Source organism: Podarcis raffonei, chromosome 5, assembly GCF_027172205.1.
Source record: "Podarcis raffonei isolate rPodRaf1 chromosome 5, rPodRaf1.pri, whole genome shotgun sequence".
NCBI classification, from domain to species: Eukaryota; Metazoa; Chordata; class Lepidosauria; order Squamata; family Lacertidae; genus Podarcis; species Podarcis raffonei.
Window position 1 is genome coordinate 2,286,652 of NC_070606.1, and position 22,054 is coordinate 2,308,705.

Consider the following 22,054-nt stretch of genomic DNA (forward strand, 5'->3'; position numbering starts at 1 on the left):
GGTATACAATGGGTGGGTGAGAACCTAAAAATAATCCCTTTCTCTCATTTACTCTCACTCTTGTTGGACTCCTATCTCCCAGCATGGTCAGTGGCCGTCAAGGATGGGAACTGCAGTCCAAGCAACAACTTGAGGGCCACAGGTTCCCCATCCCTACCCTGCACACCAAGTGAAGTATGCACAGGAATAATGTGAGATGGGATATAGAAAGCTGCCAGGTTCTCTGTTGCTCTCTGTATACTAGCTTAATGTTCTGAACAAGAGTCCAGTGTAACCTGAAAACAATAAGTAAATTACTGCTTACGGAGCACTAGGGTGAAGGCTTAGGACATCACAGGGTCTGACCTAGCTTACAGAGTGAGTGAGGAAGTAGCAGCGCCGGAAAAGCAGTCATCATCTTTCAGCTTCATATCAACTCTGGTGTAGCTTATGCAAAGAGGGTGTGTGAGTGGCCCAAGAGCATCATTGCAAGTCTCCCAAGTCCAAATCCAGCACACTAGCATTTCTGTTTATAGTTAGCTGTGCTTGAGTTCCTTCAGAAGAAAAGGTGGTTGGGAAGAAGAAGACATATGTGGTATCTAATCACTTATCCATAGTACTTGACAGTAGGGATGTCAACTAACCAGAAAAAAATATGGGCTGTTTGCTACTTTGCCTTTGACCAGAAGGTTGATCTGTGAAAGTCATCAGGTGAAGCTTCATAGCATGGAGGTGAGCATCATCGTTTGCTTATTTGTACAGATAAAGTTAATGTTAAAGGACAAAACTGTAGAGACCAGGACTTTTGTTATGGGGGGCAGAACCTCAGCTTTGTATTGATTTTTACTGATTTGGGAGGGTAGCTGCCCCCCCTTGGCCATGCCCATGGGCCAGAAACATTAGCAGTTCTGCTCCTCAATCCCTAGGGCTGACAGACCAAGAGCAGTCATGTGATCTTTCCTGGTGGTGACAAGAGTTGACAATAGTAAATAAAGAGGCCACTGTAGCACAACAGACAGGGAGGGTTTCATCTCCAAGAACTGATTGGTCCCCATCCCCCTCGCATTGATTGTAATTATTGGGAAACACTAGCTGAGGAAGGGTGGGGTGGAATCTAGCTAGAGTTATGGAAACAGTAACAACAATGCAAGATTGCAATATAGAAATTAAAACCAGATCAAATGATACACTAACAACTGTTGCATCCCTGGGGTAAGATAAGGACGCAGCATCGCTTCTCAAGTAGACTTCCCATACTCCTTCAATAAGTATTGCTACTAATATCCTGCCAGTTAATTAAAGGTGTGTCCACCATTTCTTTTCTTTGATCCTTTAACTGCTTTGCTAAAGCTGCCAGTAAAATGCAAGAATGGGTAATTCGACTCTGGGTATTTAAGCATCTGGTTTTTGAATCAAAGCCACTTGTTCCAAATACCAGATACTAAATATATCATATTTAGTTCACATTATAGTACAGTACAGTACTCAGTGCATTCAGCTTGAAGTGAATTGGGGGCGCCCACCCCTAGCGTATGTACATTTAAAAATCCCACATACGAAGGTCCTAATATCATGATTGATTCCTGGAAATCAATTCAGGCCTATGATAATCAGAATTTACCCACATATTTGCTTTAAAACAGTGTGACCATGCATGGACCTACGGCCTCCAAAGCAAGATAATCACGCAAATAGGCAGAAATTCATGCTTTCAGGCCCCCAATATGCACCTAGAGCATTTTCACACATTATATAGCAGCCACAGCCAATATAAGCTCCCCAATTAATCTATGTACATGTACAATTCTTGTATATGCATACATTTGTTACACATACACTTACTGTATTGGCCGGAATATAAGCCGCAATTCCCCCCCCCCCCAAATTCCGACTGTGAAAAGTTAAAGTGCGGCTTATATTCACAACCTTACAATGTCGCTGCTGAAACAGCTGCCCTAGGTCCTTCCAAGGCTGGACTGGAGAGTGCCCGCCCCCTCCCAGGATGCTGCCATGAGGGCTGTCAGGGGTGCGAGACAACAGCGCCCATCCCAATCGTGGCTCCCAAGCCTCCCCCAAACTGACAGACAGAAGGGGGAAGGGGGGAAGGCCACCGGCAAAGTGGCACAGCTCCCCGCCCCCCGGAAGCAGCCCGGGAGTGCAGGGGAATGCTACCTGTAGGATTTTCTCCTACACTTGCCATTTACGGGTGTGAGTGCCTGCAGAATTTTAAGGGAGTGGCTTGTATTCAGGTATTGTCTTTTCCCCTCGGCGCCCCCCCCCCAATTTTAAAGGTATGGCTTATCTGCGGGTGTGGCTTATACTCTGGCCAACACGGTACATTTTTTATATTACCTTCACAAATAATTTAACGTATGACATGGTTTTATGATGTTCCAATAGAAAATAAGCACGCACACTCCATTCTCAACATTTATTTGATGACACCTAAGTTTGCCATGTGGAAATCAGAAGCTTCATGGCAAATGCAGTATAATTCTATAGGAATAGACTGACTGTATGCACAAGGAAAACGACCCTTTCCAAGCAGTTCCTTACTAAAATTACCTAGTATAAGAATACTATGGGGTAGCTACCCTTCAGATGTTGCTGGATATTCAAAGCCAGGTCATTGGAGGTTTTTAAGCAGAGGCTGGATGGTCATCTGTCACAGAAGCTTTAGCTGGGATTCCTGCACTGCAGGAAGTTGGACTAGATGACCTTCTGTGTCCCTTCCAGCTCTAAAATTGTAGCCTCTGGGATCTTCTCCCTCAGGATGCCCACAAGTTTTCAGAGAAGTTATAATCTCTCTCTTCTGCAAGACTTGTGGGAATTTGCTGGCTGTGTGGAATAATTGTCTTGTGTTAACACAATATACATTCCAGTCTCTCAAGTAAGCCTACTTTGAAAAAGGATTTACCAGCCCCCCCGCCCACACTAAGATGTGTTAGTAGCGTGTGGCCTAAAGAGACACTTTTTGTAAAGCCTGTTCACCCATCATCTGACAAAAGCAACTAAGCAAGAGTCTATTTACAAAGCTGATACAGCCATTAGCGTTTTATTGTTCGAACAGCATTTTATAATTTTAAGTTCTTGATTTAAATGGCAACTACGTATTTTACTGTGTTTTAGCTTTATTTGCAGTCCTGGAGGCCTCTTTGAGGCAGACAGGTAAAATACAAATGGCTGAGACAAATAATCATTGGCCAAATCTATAACACACAAAAACAGACACACTGGAAGTAAACCACCTGTCCTGATGTCTGGCAGTTGTCATACACATTGCCAACAGCAATGCCAGCTTTGTGGGTCAACATCTGACCTTGTTTACCTCCCTGTTACCTGGACTCACTGACATTTGTAAAAAAGAAAACTCATCAAATTCTCTCCATGCATAACTGGGTGTTGCCAGCTCCAGAACGTTATGGGTCACAATAAACAAAAAAACATATTATGTTCAGTCAGACAATGCAAAGACCTACTAATAATTAGGTTCCCCACCTCCTGACTGAAGGGACACTTTTTGTGTCTTCAACAGCTCCATGCCAGGAAGAAGTTTCTTCCCTCATAGCCTATGCAGCCCTCACTGATAGATGATGCCAGCTATAACAGGGAAGGTGTGAGGTCTACACTTCTGGGTCACAGATAAGGGTTGGACCAGCTCCCACAGAGAACACAGAAGCCAGACATCCCAGTATTTATTCTAGAAAAACTATTCACAATGTTGGCATAGATAAGGGTTTTAAAGCACACTGCTAGAAACTAAATTGCTATGTGTCCTGTATTCAGATTTTGTTCAGGTTAAATACTCTTTTGTTCCAAGTATATTTGCTGCTGAGAGCACACCAGAGAATTATATATTACTGAAAGATTATGTTGAGTCTGATATAATCTAAGGGAGGGGTCTTCAAACTTTTTCAGCAGGGGGCCGGTTCACTGTCCCTCAGAACTTGTGGGGGGGCCAGACTATATTTTGGGGAAAAAATATGAATGAATTCCTATGCACACTGCACATATTGTATTTGTAGTGCACAAAAAACAATACAATATTTAAAATGAAGAACGATTTTAATCAACATAAACTTATAAGTATTTCAATGGGAAGTATGGACTTGTTTTTGGCTAACAAGATAGTTGATATCCAGTTCCATATTTCTCACTGCTAGTACAGTGGTACCTCGGGATGTGAACATGATCCGTTTTGGAGCCCAGTTCGCATCCTGAAGCGAACACAACCCGCATCCGCGCATCTGCACGGGTCGCGTTTCGCCGCTTCCGCGCATTCGTGTGACATCATTTTGACCGTCTGTGCATGTGCATGTGGCAAAACCTGGAAGTAACGCGCTCTGTTACTCCGCAGAGCGCAACCCGAAAATACTTGAAGCCTATTTATCCCGAGGTATGACTGTAGCAGCAAGTGATGGAAGTGTTCATCAGTAAGTCTGGATCTGGTTGGAGATTTCAGATGTTTCATTCGGGGGAAAGTCTCTTAACAGCCATAGGTGCTGCCAAAGACGGTTGCAAATTTGAGTGCATGGTTCCTGAGATTAAGATATGTCTCAGAGGGGAGAGATGCATAGAAATTAGAGGCTGCTTGATTTGAATGCGTCTTTCAGAGAGTCACAATTCTGTAGTTTGGCCAATTCCATTTGGTAAATCAGATCAACAATTTCAATGTCAACAGAAAATGGGTTCCGGAAAAGCTGTATGTCCTGTTCATGGAGATGAAGCTCTTTAAATCTAATCTGAAACTCCTTTTGCAACATTTCTAGAAAATCCACACACGTTTTGTTTGGGAATGCAACTGCTGGTTTTTCCGCCAACAGGTTTTGAGTTGTGGGGAGATGGCAGAAGTTTTCCTCCTTCACTTGTTTAACGAGGAGGTCTAATTTTGAAAACTTGCTTCTGGAGCACAGGTTGGTTCTCCACCGACAGGTAATGTTCCTGCAACCTGGGTCAATAATGAATGGGGATAGTGGGTGTTTTGGGGGGCAGGCAGTTAAGGGAGTCACTGAGACTGCAATCCAAGACACACTTTCTTGAGAGCAGGTCCTGCCAAACTCAGTGGCACTTACTTTTGAGTAGGCATGCCTAGGGTTGCCCTGCAAAACTTAAGAGATCCAAACTGTTCCACCAGGCAATAAAATCGTCCCTTAAAAAAAATGTGAGAAAGGACACAATCTATAAAATTAACCCAGAGATGCATTTTAAAAGGACACATTCTACTCAGGTAAGCCAACCCCCCCCCACAACTCTCCCCTCCCTTCTCCACAGCACCGGATGAGCCCCGGTGGCTGCTTACCTGTGTCTGGCGAGCGGCAGGGGCTGGCATCAACAGAGGGATGATGATAGGCATGCAAAAGGGCTCCAGAGATGGGCTGGCACCAAAAAAGCCCCAATTGAGCCTGCTTGCAATGTCGGCCGCTCGAGCGCTTAACGCTGCTGCTGCTGACACCAACAAAGCCCAGCCCCCTTCCTCTCGGCTCTAGGCAGGGCAGGGAGAAGCCAGGAGGAGGGAGGGAGGAGGCACCGCTGAACGCGTGCACTGGCACAGCCCAAACAAGCGGACCCAATTCCCAGACCATTAAGCGGGCCGGATTCAGAAGGCTGGTGGGCCAGATCTGTCCCGTGGGCCTTAGTTTGAGGACCCCGATCTAAGGTATTGAGAATGGCTATTGTTGAGTTTTTTACCTTCCCACTTAATGATGGAAACATCAGCTGTTGGATGCAGCTCTTATTTCTGTCTTTACCTTCCAACCATGCTACACAAGCAAAATTCAGGACATCTCACAGATAGTTGACAAAAGTGTAGGCAAAAGGAGCGGACAGACACTGTCACTGATGTTGCTCTTTAGTCTTAACTACAGTTATACAAAAACTATTCCCTTCATTACCACAAATAATCTGTGAAGAGTTTCAGAAATTCATTCTTTCCCAAACAACCCCTGCACATTCGGGATTCGTGTTTCTTGCCCTCACTGTCTGTCTTTCTCTCCCTCCCTCCCTCCCTTCCTCCTCTCTCTCTCTCTCTCTCTCACACACACACACAGAGAGAGAGAGAGAGAGAGAGAGAGAGAGAGAGAGAGAGAAAGAAGTTGAAAGAAGTTGTGCAAACTGATATGCACTATAGCAGCTGACTGGGACATGTGTTTTAAATAGTTATGCAAACTGTGGCTAGAAATCTGATTTGAGAGTAATATAGCACTAGCAAGCATCTATAATCAAATGCATATACATTCATTCATTCATTCATTTTAGATACTGCTTGATTGTAAGAAAGAAGCCTCAAAGTGATATGCATTCAGTGGTGTATAAAGGGTGGCATATAGATCTAATAAAATGAAAATATTTTTTCTGGGATGCTGGCCCCAAGGAGACTCACCTGGAGCCTTCAGGCCTCTTCTCCCAGGCCTTTAGTTAATTAAACAATCTTTGGCCTTTTAAACTGTGTTGGGTTTTTTGTTTGTTATTCTGTTATGTATTTTTGAGTGTGTGTTTTTTACTGTAAACTGCCCTGTGATCCTTGGATGAAGGGTGGTACAGAAATTTAATAAATAACAATAAAACTTTTATCCATTTAGTTATTTCAATAGTTTGCACACCCAGGCACCAAAACCCACACACACACCTTGACAAAACGGAACATTCAAAAAGTTTGAGATAACTGTCCACACACATGCAGCACTGCTAGCAGAGGGCACAAAATATAATAACTGAGCACTGCTGTAACCCTAGGGGTGTCCACCGAATGCTTGAGGGACTTAGAACGAGAGATGGGAAAGGCTTCATATGTACTGGAGCAAGATCACACAGACTGGACACACCCACCCATTCGCACCCTGATGGCAGCTGCATAGTCAGCCTTAGAGAGAAATGGATGTAATGAATGCCCAGCTATTGGCACTTAGACCCCTTTCTCACCAAAGCCAATGCCATGGCCACCACTTGATTCTAGACCAGAACCTGAAGCATGGGCCATTCTGTTTCTTTCTATGTACAGCTCCCACATCTCATTGCCAATTAGAGACACTCTTCCAGCACAAAGATTTCATTAAAGATAATGACTTCCCTCCGATTTACAAAAGCCAGGCCACCTGATAAGTAACTTGACAAAATGTTGTCCCCAGCAGATCCTTGTTTGTAATGTTGACATTGATAACATGAAGCAGCAAGAGTTAGGGAAACGGGTGGACAAGATATTGAAAACTAAATATGCCCTCATACAAAGCTGCCCAGATTTTGAGATCTTTGGGGGAGGCCCGTCTCTCAGTCCCACAGGCACCCTCACAGGCACGCCCTGCGGGGGCAGACAAGGGAGAGCACCACCTCAGTGGCTGCCCCCAAGCAACTTTGGAACTCCCTCACTGGAGAAGCTGTCCAGCCTGGTCCCCTCCCTCCTGGTTGTCCTTCCACCAGCAGGTGGAGACTTCCTTGTTCCAACAGGCTTTGGGGACCTGACTTTTAATGAAAGCACTGGTGCCATGCTATTCTTATTGTGATTATTGATATGGTTTGATTCTATTACTGTTTCATTGTTTAATTATTGTTTTTTCTATGTTTTTTGTGTGTCTTGTTTTATCTATAAGCTGTCTTGAGTCCCGTCAGGGAAAAAGGCAGGGTATCAATTAATATATAATGAAAAAATAATGGTGATGATGGTGGTGATGATGATGATGATAGGTTCACTCCTATTGCTTCCAGTAGGGACATAAATGCAGCAGAGGCTGGTTCACAGGGGCAAATAGACCACTGTTTGACCAACCTCAGACTGCCTTGAAACAGTCTCCTCCTGCTTGTCTTCTTACTTAAAACCGGTCCAGAGGGTAGCCCTGGATGTCAGCTTCCTTCCTTGTCTCTGAAGAACTCAACAGGGGGCTCATACAGACTTCCACTTGTCTCGCTGCTTTCCCTGAGAAAACCTGATCTTTATCACTGAATCAGAGTACATGTCAATCAGGTTTTCTGCAGATTGACATTTGTTGCCAAAGAATGGGTTTTCCCAGGGAAAGTGGCAGGGCAAACGGAAAACCCCTCAGACCCTTCTTTCCAGGCTTGGGATGAGTGGCAGTGTGGACAAGCCCAGGGAGGAGGATGGGGCCCATGGCAGAATTGGTTGCTTTCACCTGCTCTTGGCTCTGGCTCCATCCATTGTCGGCTTTGCTGTTTTCTGCTCTACCAGTCTCAATGTTCACTAGCCATCACTGGTGGGACATGCTTCAGAGTAGACATGCCTAGGAGTGTGCTGTTAATGTGGCTTTAAATGTTATGCTTCAACAAATACAAAACTTTGTTTGAAAATTGTTTTCGTTAGAGTATTGGTGAATATTTTAAGACATGACTGCAACAGCATACAATTTCCTTAGGCTGTCATTTTCAGGGAGGGGGAAATGACCACTGAAAACTGTTAAACACACCGGGGATGGTGGGTGGGGAGTACAACTTTGAAACTGCCCAAGTTGACTGGAAATGTATCAGTTCCTCAAGTTGCTAATTAATTTTATACAATAATGCCTTTTTAGAAATGATTTTTTTCTGCAGAAAATTTACTGTAAACTTTCTATCTTACATCCCTGCTCACTTTAGAGTAGGCTGCCGACTGCAGCTCTAAATGACTTACTGGCTGGCTTTGCCTCTTTCCAAGCAGTCTCCACTGAGGGAGGGAGTTCTGCTTCCTTTCTGCATCAAGTGCCATTAAATTGTTCAGGGTGTCCTTGATGCAGAGAAGCAGCAGGATTATCTGCCCCCAGAAAAGGGGCTGCTGCACCACCACATTCATCGCTGTTCTGTGTTCCAGCAAGGGAGCGCACCCAGATCACAGACACAAAGCGCAGGCTACTTCAACTATGCATAATCCTCCCATGCTGTAAAAGTAAAGCTTTTCAGGTGTAAAAATGAACTGTGACTAATTTTAATTCAGGGGTGAAAAAAGTTTTAGTTTTCTGAAATTTAGAAACACTGAATGAAACAGATCAAATGTACAATTCCCAAACATGTTTTCAGTGACTCCAATGAATAATTGAAACTCCGGAATCACATCTAGGCAAATGAGGCAAGACTTCTCCCTTGAGCTAGAGAGGCTGAATGCATGGCTAAACAGGCTTGGACTGTCTGTCAGCAAAGCGGTCCAGAACTGCATAGATTTGCAGCCATAAAAAGGTGGAGATGGCTATGTAGAGTTCTTAGACCTTAACAGAAGGTTCAGAATATGCACAGTTACCCTTTAATTGTATTTAAAGCAAATACACCTGTATCAAAATCTCAACTTGGGAAACGACAGAGAAATACAGAACACAGGTTGGAAGTATTTGCAAAACGTGTAAGGTTGCAATGTTGTATTTGTTCTGTATTAGAAGCACAGTCTTAATCCAGGTGCCAGATGTTTAATCGCAGTCAGTCCATCATTGGAAAAATAAGACTTTGGAGCTGTCTTGCCCATAAATGGCAACTAAACATTCCGTTTTGGCAACTGTATCCTTGGTTTAAAAAGCCATTTGGCTCCTAGCTTACCGTATATATCTGAGTTTCTAACACTGGAACACCAGACTGTGTGGCAGGCACGGATCCAGAGATTAATTCTCCATTGGCAAGTACCCCTCTCCCTGTGGGGCCAAGAAAGTGGGGTGGGCAACTTCAATGTGGTGAGCACACATTTTGGATGATTACTAAGGCTGGTCAAAAACTGTGGACCTGTAGGAATAGGAGTTCTTATGGATAAACTAAGAGAGTTTGGTTTATTAGCAGGTGTTAAGATTAACCATCAGAAAATGAAAATGTTAACCAAGAATATGACAACAGAAGACCAGAATATTTGGATGGAGAAAATAGTTTCAAACTGAAAATAATAAGTACTTGGGTATAACCATGACAAATATGAACTGTACATTGTTTCAAAATAATTATGTCAAAACACGGGCTGAAGTTAAACAAGATGTGAGAAGTTAAAATTGTCACTGATTGGCAGAGTTTCAGTGATAAAAATGAATGTTTTGCCTAGAACGATGTTTCTGTTTCAATCAATACCTATTGTGAATAATAGATAGTTATAGTAACTATCACATTTCTTAAAAGTAAAATGGTTTGAAAACAAATTTGAATTTAATAGTGAGATGACTTGGTAACCCCTCAGTCCAATAGGGAGACCACAGCTATAAATGAGGATACAGAACATTACTTGAGAAGAATGCTGAATCTCAGAGTCCAGAGACCCTCTTCCCACCACGCTTCTTTCTCAGATAGAAAAACAGTCTTGAATTAAACAGATGAGCATGTTTTAAGAGCTTACCAGTGGATGCTTTAACATGTTTGGGTTACTCATATTCCATTTTAATCCAGAATTCTTTTTCAAAAGAGACTATTAAATTGAAATGAAAAAAGTTTCCATATATATATATATGGAATATATATATATATTTCTTTTCTCCACCTGACAAACAACAAAAGAACTTCAACCTAGTAAATATAGTGAATTATCCCAGAGTTTGTGCATTTAAAGCAATAGGCCACCACACAATTCAGTTTCAACAAGAAGAGAGGAAGTGAAGAGTTTGGCCACAAGAACCGCCACGTCCTCACAGTGCCCTGGTTTCTACAAATTGCTTTTTTCTCCCTGGGGTGGTTGCCATAAAAACCTGAGGACTGAGATTTCAAATTTCATCTGCCACCCACACTCTAATTAAAAAACATTCACGTAATTTCTTGCCATGGAAAATTACAACTGACAAAACTACAGAAGAAAGAAAAAGTTCACCATTGTTATTGTTGTGAGTTGGGAGGAGTATACCTGAGCCCCCTTCTAAATCCTGGATCCAGAAAGGGTTAAAATTTAAGCAAGGATTCAAATTGTTGAAATAGCCAGACAAGTGTCTTGGGAATGACCCTCCAAGTATGGGCGATTAAGGGAAGAAGGAAGTGACTCTGTGCCAGACAGCAAGTGAGGGCCCTCCTCCCTCAGCTCCCTGTTAACTAGAAAGACAAGGACCAGAGTTGGAAGTGGAGATTGGTGTGAATTAGAAGCTGGAAGCAAGGCTGCAGGCTGGGCAGCTGGGAGACAGGGCCATGCTTGGTTTCTGCTGGAATTCAAAGCTGTACCTTTGGGAGAAGCAAGACCCTCTTGGTGTGTTAATGCTGTGAACCCCACCAACATAGGTTCAGGTTGTAAATGTGTGTAAATAAGCCATATATCAGGCAGACATCACAGTCTTTAATGCTCCTCATTTCAAGGAAACTGAACCCTGGGTAAGCACCTGAAACCCCTGGAATCTTGCACCACTATGAGATTGGGGTAGTGTGCAGCATTATAATAGTTCCAATGTCAATGATCATGGCAATCCCCTTTCCAAAAGACAGATTAAAGTTGCTTATAGGAGAGGAGGGCTTTTTACTTAGCTTTTTTGCAAGGATAATAAGGGTTGAAGCCTGGAGAGATTTCCAAGGGCCAGATGGACTTGTGGGAGATACCCCTGGGTCTGATGGTCCATATCTATGCTCAGAAAGGTAGACTTTCCTCTCCATCACAAAGCCTCAGCCAAACCTTCTCACACATTCTTAAAAAGCACAGGAACTCCAACTAGAAGAGGATCTTGCGGCCCGTATTCCCTACTGATCCGAATGATATTTCTCAAAACACGCACAAAGGAAGCCAACACCCACCCACCCTCAAAATTTCAAGCCAAAAAGCATGCATAAGGCAACTGTCAGGGACAGACACCTCTACCTAGAGGTGTGCACAACAGCTGCTATCAACATGTAAAGGCCCACCTACAATGTTTTTCCAAGGATGTGATTTTACGTTTTGGTAACTTAACCAAAAAACTAAAAAGTAATAGTACACAAACAGTCCTCCTCTGTGAAAAAGAGCTTGTTGGTCATAAAGAAGTATGATTTCTTTCTGGGGAGGAGAAAGGAGGGCTCAACTGAGACATCATGTTTAACCATGGTTTGCAGTAATCATAGTTTAGAACACAACCCATGATTTGAGCTTTCAAAAACAAAACACATAAGCCATGGTTCAGAGTTGATGGTTTGCTTCTCTTTTCTCTTCTCTCAGTTTCCCACATCCATCACTTTTATCTTCATGATACAGCAGTCTCTGGAGGTGGAGCAATGGTCGTAACTATGATTTATCAATTCAGACATCACACCAAGCCATAGTTAAGCTCATTTAAAACCAGTATGGCCACAATGAGCCTAAGTTTATACAACAAAGCAGTGAGGCCTAATAGCCAGTAACCACAAAAGAGGGGAAGGTAAAGAGGAGGGCTATAATGCCAATTGTAAATAGGGGTGTATGTAAAAAACCACACAGAAACAAAACACATTTGAATATGTATTTTAATAACGTAAAGCTAAAATCAATGGGTTGTAGCCAACTAAGATATAGTCAGAGCAGACCTACTGAAAGCAATGGAATGGATGGATTTCAATGGGTCTAGTGATAGCTAGCTAAATGGCTCAGTTGGTAGAGAACGAGATTCCTGCATTGCAAGGGGTTGCACTAGATAACCCTCATGGTCCCAACTCTACAATTCTGATTCTATACTTCAAGTGTGACTTAATTCAATTCTGTGTCCAGGGCAGCTGTCTACCAGCTCCATCTGGTACGCCGGCTAAGACCCAACCTGCCTGCAGACTATCTCACCAAAGTGGAGCATGCTCTGGTTATCTCCTGCATGGACTACTGCAATGCACTCTACGTGGGGCTACCTTTGAAGGTGACCTGGAAACTACAACTAATTCAGAATGTGGCAGCTAGACTGGTGACTAGGAGCGGCCGCCGACACCACATAACACTGGTCATAAAGGAGCTTCACTGGCTTCCAGTACATTTCTGAGCACAATTCAATGTGTTGGTTCTGACCCTAAACCATCTCGGCCCAGTATACCTGAAGGAGCATCTCCACCCCATTGTTCAGCCCAGACATTGAGATCCAGCTCCAACGTTCTTCTGGCGGTTCCCTCCCTGCGAGAAGTGAGATTACAGGGAACCAGGCAGAGGGCCTTCTTGGTAGTGGTGCCCATCCTGAGGAACGCCCTCCCAGATGTCAACGAAATAAACAACTATCTGACTTTTAGAAGACTTCTGAAGGCAGCTGTGTATCAGGAAGCTTTTAATGCTTGATTTTTTTACTATGTTTTATATATGCTGTAAGTCACCCAGAGTGGCTGGAGAAACCCAGCCAGATAAACAGGGTATAAATAATAAAAATTATTATTATTATTATTATTATTATTATTATTATTATTATTATTATTTGGATAGAACCAGATATCTAAAAGAATAATACCAAAGTTTTGCAAGTGTCACTCTTCTTCAGGGGATCACTTACAACTATTCTGTTGACTTATAAAAGAATGATAACAGAAAACGCCTAAGATTAAACCAGCCATGTCTATGGTGGGCCAAGTGGAGAGACAAAGACATTACAGATGTAGTAGGGAGATAGAATAGGGTTACCCGACGTCCACGTTTCCCGGGGACTGTCCCCAGATTTGCGAATAAGTCCCTGGACAAATTCCATCCCCGGATTTCATCTAATGTCCCTGGGAAACGCAGCAGCGACAGTCTCAGCAGCCCGGAGCAGTTGGCTCTGGCTGGCTTCAGGAGCTGCTCAGAAGTCCCCATATGATGGTGGTGCAGGGGCTCTAAGACACAGCTTCCAGGCTGCCTCCACCTTCCCTGACCCCAGCAACTAAGCTGTGAAAGAAGGCTTCACGCTGCCTATCGGAACAGCCCCGATCCCAACTCCTACTTTCGTGCAAGCATGAGCGGGGCGGGGATCTCTCAGCTGTGAAGGGAGGCTTCACGCTGCCTATCAGAGTTTACGTGCAAGCAGGAGGGGGCAGGGATCTCTCAGTTAGGCAATGGGAAGCCTCCCTTCACAGCTAAGGGATCCCCACCCCCTCCTGCTTGCACGCAGGTAGGAATGGGATTGGGGCTGCTCCAATGGGAAGGGAGGCATCGCGCTGCCTGAGCCTTGCCGCCGCCGCTCTCGGCCCTCCTCTGCCTTCCATGCCTGACCCACCACGCACCGTTTCCCCACCACCACCAAAGAACCAACAACTCGGGGGCTGCCCAGGCTCATGGAGAAGGGAGATAGAAGCCTCGGAGGAAGGGGAAACATGGCGGTTGGGGCCAAGGTGGCAGCCGCCCCTCTGCCACCGCCACCACTGCAGCATCACCGTCCCGAACGTGTAGTATTTATTTATTTAGTTAGTTAGTTAGTTAGTTAGTTAGTCAGTTAGTTAGTTAGTCCCCGGATTCATTGAAAAAAATCTGGTAACCTTAAGATAGAAGGCAGCTGTAAGGTCCATCACAGCTTCCCTTTTTATGGTATATTTTGGGGCTGGCATGACAAGAATTAATGAACACACAGGCAAACGGCACCATTTGAGGGACATTTGATGAAAATGCTGAACAAAAAAAGGGAAGAAAGAGAAGAGAAGCTATAAACAGAAGCAATAAAAATCAGACTGATGAACATGGGAATAGATCCACAGTCAAATATTTACTTTGGACATTATTACTCTCCTGTTATTACATCAGGAAGTATGAAAGAAAGCTTTCCAATAGTAAACACACCGACCTTTCTTCTAAACACAAAAAGCCTCAAGGCAGAATTCTTAAACTTGTGTGTTGTGAACCACTATTCTGGCCACTAAGAAGTTAGCTCATTTTCTGTAGACTCCTGCATTACGATTACCATTTGCAAATCCACTTGAAATGCTTCCGGATTAAAACTTAACACTCTGTCTACACTCTGAGGAAGTTTTGTGAGTCCGCAGAGTAACAAAAAAGCTTTTTGCTCCATGTGATGCTCCTTTCAAAAAGTATCTGAAAGTTACAATGGGCTGTGAATGGAGCCGCGTCCTGGGAGTCAGGAGGGCTCATAAAACAACTACAGTAGCTGGCTTCTCTTTTCTTTTTTGTAAGTGTCCGGACCCAACTCAGAGTGAGCTCAAGATATCTGAAGGACATCCTTCTCCCAAAATCTTCCAAAGACGCATCCCCAGAGGTTTATCTAGTTGGGATCCGAGATGGGGATTCTCAGCCATGGGACTCCAAAAGGATGGCTCATCTTTTCCCATGATCAACAGGTTTTGGCCATGCCATAGAAGCCTGTCATTTTTATGAAACCTTTGGGCCATAATTTTTAAAGTCCTGCTAGCTAAATTGTTTTAATTTGCTGGAAGCTGCATTGATGACATTGGTTTTTAATAGCAATTTTATTTCATTTTTTATTGTTCTGCTGTGCATTAAGTGTCATTGTTTTTATTTCTTATAATGGTTGTTTTCAGCTTCATTGCCTTTAGTCACCTTTGCCTCTATTGAGGAGAGATTGGGTGTAAATGATTTAAATAAAAGAAAAAGCTGGGTGTGCACATGTCATTCAGACATTTGTCAGTCGTGCTATTATTTGGGATTTGTATTTCACCCAAAGCGCTCAGTAAAAGCCATATCAAAGTAGAGAAATATTATGTATTGCACAACCCAAGCCACTGCCATGAAATAAATTTTGAACAGAAAGAAGCGCAGCAAAGAGCACTCTCATTTCACAAGTAGCTCCACTCTCTGGCTCCTGAAGCCCCATTTTGCAAGTTATGGAACCAGTCCCAAGATGTGCTGCCAACTCATTTTCAGGTCAAGGGTTTCAGATTCTGTACCGTTAAGCAATCCCAGTGCATAGAACCAAACAAACCTGGAAACTGCCTATTTACAGCACAGCATCAAATCACGTGATTCTGCTTCAAAGGATCTTTCCGGTACTTTACTTGGCAGACTCTAATGTTTGCATCACTGATGCGATATATTGGCCTCTCTCTAGGCCTCTTAATAAATAGTAGTTATATGCCTTCTCTGTTTTGCTCCATTAATGGAAGCCGGTAATAGCTGCCATGATAAGTCTTGAGTTTCCAGTTGATTTAAATTGCTATGTTGCCACATTAAATTAATTTAAACACTGGATGTTTGCCAAAGGCTATGTGCAGATATTTATGGTTTTATGTTTCCCAGCTGGCAGTTCACCTTTTGTTTCAATAGCCTACCATCTGCACTCACAAGGGCAGGAAGAATACAATCACAGAAAGAAAAAATAATATAGGAAAGCTTCTGCTTCAGGTACTACTCCTGCCCACCTCCCCAATACAAAGTTTCCCACACATTGTTGTTGGCTTAAGTCTGTCCCAAGAGACAAAGGAGTGCACTTCCAGGGGTGAAGTCATGACCTCCCTGGGACACAAGCTTGGGCAATGTGCCTGGAGGTCCTGGGCTTCCCAGACAACAAGGACCCCCCCCAGCCTTGCAGATGTGGTTCAAAGGAAAGCAGAGCCAGATGTTTGGCACTAGCTTGGCTGTAGCAGTTACCAGGAGGCAGCATACAAGGAACCATCTCACCACCTTAGGGACTCCACTCCGGATTGGTGTAGGGTTTGCTCCTGAAGATATCCCGCAAGGCAGCAGAGGCATAGGATGAGAGTTTTTCTTCTGCTAGATGGGCTAGCTTCCCAGGTGGGCCACCCCCTACTTCCCTACACAGCACATGTAGAAACCACCTTCTTGACTGTTGGACCCACTACTGATCTCTTCCACTCCATCCGTGGAGCCTGTCTTTGCATGCAGGGGAGCTCTGTCACTCCCTGAGGGTTTGAGACCCATCAGCTTCCCTCACCTGGTTTAGTCAGCCACTTGAAGCCATTTCCCAGGGTGCATGGGGTGTTAGGGGAGGGGTAGTACCTCTGGTGGGGGACATGTCATGCTCATTTTGGGCTAATTTGTCCACCTTTGGTCCCCACCCTGCACTCGGCTCTCACCTGTGGCTTCTAGAAGCTTCCCACACAAGACAAATGGCATTTACATGCTTTACACTGTGTTCCCAGTACAGTCGTACCTCGGAAGTCGGACAGAATCTGTTCCGGAAGTCCGTTCGACTTCCAAAGCACAGCTTCTGATTGGCTGCAGGAAGAAATTGTTATACCTCAAAAAAATCAAACCAAAAAAGAAAAAAAAAGGAAAAAGAAAAAACCCCACCCCTGTACTTATGGAGTCAAACTTCATACCATGCCTTTATCTGATTGTGTCTTGATGTCATTTGGGGAAGATCAATTTTATATCTGATGAAATTATTTTATTGTTATTAGAGATTTTGTATGGATGGGGGTTTGGGGGGGGTTGAGTTTGCTGAACTGATTTTACTGTTCTTTCCATCCCCTATATTCTGATTATATACATTGTGATCTTTTCTGTGAACCACCCTGAGACCTCCGGGTATAGGGCAGTATATAAACTCAATCAACCAATAAGATAAGATAAGATAAGATAAGATAAGATAAGATAAGATAAGATAAGATAAGATAAGATGATAAGATAATTGGGCCTTCAAGGCAGTGTTCTGTTGTCAACGACAGCCAGCAATGTCCTTCCCTGTTATATATCAATGTGTTATAATAATCAAAGGTGTACCGTTTTTAAATATAGAATCAAATTAATAACCATATCAACAAACCTGGGATAGCTAAGCCAGTAGCTCCATTTGGCACGCCGGCTGAGCCCCTGCCCGCCCGCGCACTGTCTCCCCGCTCTGGTTATTTCCCTGAACTCCTCTCTTTCCAGTTGCTTCTGCTGCTCATGGTCTGGGAAAGGCTCCCGCGTCTGGAGGGTGGGATAAGGCATGTGGAAAAGCCATTGCCCGATGGACAGAAAGTCTCTCTCCCCTCACAGTTCTTCCTCTGGAGCAGCTGTCTTACGGCTTCCAGGGCTGGAGGGTGGGACAAGGCAAACAGAAAAGTCACTGACTGTTGAAAACTTCCTCGGGGCTATAGCTCTCTCCCCCCCCCCCAAATCTACCCCAAATAATCTAGCAAAGCAAATCCCAAGCAGAGGTCCTGCTGATTTGTGTTTGACATGTACAGCTAAGGGAAAGGAGGGGCTGGGGGGGCAAGACAAGGAGATATTTGTTTTTTTGAGGAACTATTGCTTGTGTTGTTCCCAGCACTCCCCATCTCAGCAGTATTTGAAATTTGCCAGGTGCCCGTAGCGTTTTGCACCTGGCTATCGGCCACTTGTGACGTCTCCACCATCTGGAGGTGCAGCCCTGGGGATCCTTGGATCTAGACTATTTTCACACCAGCAACAAATCCTGTAGAATTCTATTCCATAAATACCAGACTACATTCCAGTTTTCCTCTCAGCCACAGCACATAATCACCTAAACCTGCCCTGCAATATGAAGACTAAAAGAATGGTTTGCATTTGCAGGCCATGTTTTGATGAGTTGTGGGGGATTGGCTGTATCCCTGAGTCACCTTCTAATTCCAGGATCCAGCAAAGGGGATTCCAACTAAACATCAGAAAGAATTTTGACAGTGAAACAGTGTCCCACGAGAGGTGGTGGTTTTTAAGCAAAGGTTGGGTGGCCGTCCGTCATGGATGCTTTAGTTCAGGGGTATCCAAACTTTTTTCAAAGAGGGCAGATTTGATGAAGTTGACATGCCTCAGGGCCGACCAAAGTTGTTGAGCTTTTTTTAGGATTTTAACCCAGGAAATAAACTGCCACAGGAGCAGGATTAAATTGACCGACGGGCCACATTAGGCCCCCAGGATGGACTTTGGACATACCTGTTTTAGTTGGATTAGACCAGTTGTCCCCAATTAGGGGTCTAGGGACATACCCGGGGGGGGGGGGTCCAGAGCAGCATCTCCTGCCAGGGACTCACTTAGCTTGTTAGTTGCCCAGTGAATGCCTTGTGAGAGAGTTGCTGGATGGCAAGTGAGCTGGGATTGGGTACAAACCTCTGACACAGTTTCTTAGGGTTCATGTGGTTGGAGGGGAGGGGGAAGTACAAACAGCTCACCTGCTTATCATTAAAAAAAATGTAAGGGATTCCTTCCCCTTACTCTCTACTTTTTAACTGAAAATAACTTCTAATTGCTTTCAGGTTTAGAGAACTCGCCCACTGCTTGCAGGGAGGGTTTTCAGTGAATCTTGCCTTATGTGTTTGGGATCCGTGTCCCTTCTTGGAAGCCCAACAGAGGAAATAGCTAAGCAAATTTCCACTATGATTAGCACAACAGCTCAACCTCTGATGATTTAGTTTAGTGCTTGGACTGGGCGATGCTTTCTTTTCAACATCATGAAATATCAGCAGCTAAATCCTGGTATATCACAATGACTGGAATTTATCTCAGCTGTTTCTTCCCGCCTTAGGGAAGGAAGCAGCAGCTAAGATAATGGCCCAGCTCTACACAGTGAGCAAGACCCAATGTCTCTCAGGCTCACGTGTGAGCCAAGGAGCACCGGGCCTTTGCTGAACTGTTCAACTGGGGAGGGGGGAAAGGCCTCCTGGCCCCCAGCTGAATGAGCCAGCGGCAGGCTAGGGGCTCCGTTAACTGCTTGGCTGAGGGAAGCGGCAACCGACCCCCCCCCCGGCTTGTATGAGAAGGTGGCAGGTCAGGGGCTCCTAAAACTGCTTGGCTGGGGCAAGGGCAGTCACATGCTCCTCAGCCAAGCAGTTTGAAGAAGCAGAGGCTCCTCACCGATACAGATTGTTTCTCCCTCTGCCAGCATGAGGGCAGAGCGGGATGGGGCTTCACTCAGCGGTATATCAACCCCTGCAGCTCCTGCTGCTACCAGCGCCAGCTGGAAGGAGCCAAGAGCAACATACTGCCGAGTGAAGCTGCCATCGCAGTCTGCCCCTCATACCAGTCCTGGGCGATGTCTCAATACATTACCCAGGCCGATTTAGTGCAAAAGGCAGCCTGCGTGGATGCTGTTTTCTTGTTTTCTGCAGGAAGCTCTGTGGCTACATTTGGGGGTGGAAGGAAACCGATGTCCGGCAGAATTGTTCCTATTGGGTAATCAACAAGAATAAAAACCTCACTCCAAATAAGTACTGTATTTAACTAATTACAGTGGTACCTCGGGTTACATACGCTTCAGGTTACAGACGCTTCAGGTTACAGACTCTGCTAACCCAGAAATAGTACCTCGGGTTAAGAACTTTGCTTCAGGATGAGAACAGAAATCGTGCTGCAGCAGGAGGCCCCATTAGCTAAAGTGGTGCTTCAGGTTAAGAACAGTTTCAGGTTAAGAACAGACCTCCAGAACGAATTAAGTTCTTAACCTGAGGTACCACTGTAATCTCTTTAAGCCAGGGATGAAACTTGGGCACAGGAGGACTAAATAAATGAATGAATGAATGAATGAATGAATGAATGAATGAATAAATCCAACATTACAAAATTACAGCTGTTTTCTACTGAGTCTTCACCAGTACTTTATCAAGCCCTGACCAAGTCTTCACCTATGTCTTGAAGGTGCAAGATCCCTCAGTTAGAAGAACCGTATGCTGCAAAGTTTTGCTAAGACGTACCATATCAGATTACGAGTAAGGAATACTCTCTCATATAAAAAGCCTTCTGCATATAGAATGCTTGCAAGTTAGGGACACAATTGCTTTTTTAATATTCGTTGTAGTGGAGCAGTGGAGAGAAGCCTGGGGGCAGGCAATGTGTGGTAATATCACAATTTTTATGGTCTGTTTTTAGTATATCTAAAATCCTTTGCTTATCAAGGGCTACCCCACATTTTCTTCAAAAAATTGCTTTGCGCAGGTAACTACCATAGAGTGGTCAAAATTTTCAAAAGGAGGGGGTCTGTGGCTTGGCTTTTGAAAAATAGGGGGTCCTCAGTAATTTGCTAATTGTGAACCACTGAATTTGATGATCCTTGGGTCCCTTCTAACTCTACATTCTATGATTCTATGAAATAAATGCCATTTTTCATCCAGATTCAGCCCAAAGTAGGAAAGAGTATGAATTCCTGTCCTTGCTTCTATTCCTTGTTAGAAGAAGACACAGTGATGCCGAATCACATAAATATGCTAAAAACTTAATTTCTCCACTGTTTCTTATGAGTGTCTGTCACATTGGCAAAGACATGAAAATAAAATCAAAGATAACCAGGAAATCCTGTTTAAGGCAAAGGATGACCACTCTGACTGTTGCAGTTGTTCTATGGTTGCCACAAACTGACTACGCCTGGTTCTGCCACAATAGGCAGGGGGAGGGGTAGAGCTAATAACAAAGCTCTCAAGCCAAAAGAAGCCTATACCTTTGCTCCTGACCCCTCATCCTAAGATTTTGCTCCTGCCGCTGGATACCTTGGGTGGAACATGTGTCAGATGACCTCCCTATACATTAATGAAACATGTCTGAGGTTACACAGATTAGCCGCACCCTACAACGTGAATATACCAGTGACCATGTTTTCTAGGTTCTCATATACATCAATGTACATGCATAAGGTTCTCTACGTGAGAAGGGCTCTAGGCATGCATATTTTGTACATGCCAAAGTACAAAGCTCCTTTCTGCACATAGGAAGCTGAGGGACCCAAAATTCCTGCTGAACACATAGAGAACAGGGAGTCTGGTCACGAGACACGACAGCAGCAGGGCAGTGCGAGCCTAGGCCCCCACCATTCCTTGAATGCACAGGGCAGGTGTTGCTTGAACCCTACTCCTGAGAAGGAGACTAAAAGCCTGCAACTTCAGATCAAACTCAGAAGCCCTGGCAGTAGCTAGAGACTGCATTAAAGCAGAGCATTTTTATTTCAACAGCTCTATTTCCAAGCAGATGTGAAGTAATTTCTAATCACAAAGAATACTCTATGGATATTCAAAACACATCATGAAAAGGTCTTTGGTGATTTGGTACAATGGCCTGGGAGGCTCTGGAGTCCTCTAGAAAACAGTTTTCCTAACTAGTGTAACTTTCTGTGTTCATCATTACTGTTCTGACGAAGTAACGCTCTCAGTATTTGATCCTGGTTTTACTAACAGGGCAAACACCAATGCTCTGCTCCCACAGGCAGGTGCTGTATGCACAACACATTCCGATTTCAATAGTCTAGAGCAGGAAGAAGACTATTCCGCTAGCTAACAATTCTACACAATTGTAATCAATGTGTGGTAAAAACCTTACTAACATTTTTACCGGAAAGGAAAAACGAAATGGTTCTCTAAAACCACGCAATGGAGCAAGAAATATACTATACTTAATGTCACAGCTCTTTGGGGGTTTCAT

At 44.1% G+C, this 22,054-nt stretch overlaps 1 protein-coding gene across 3 annotated transcripts in view; it reads right to left on the bottom strand.

Moving 5' to 3' along the window:
• Positions 1-22,054, bottom strand: part of ETV6 (ETS variant transcription factor 6) — a 149,596-nt gene that overhangs the window by 117,197 nt on the left and 10,345 nt on the right. The gene's annotated exons all lie outside the window — the stretch shown is intronic.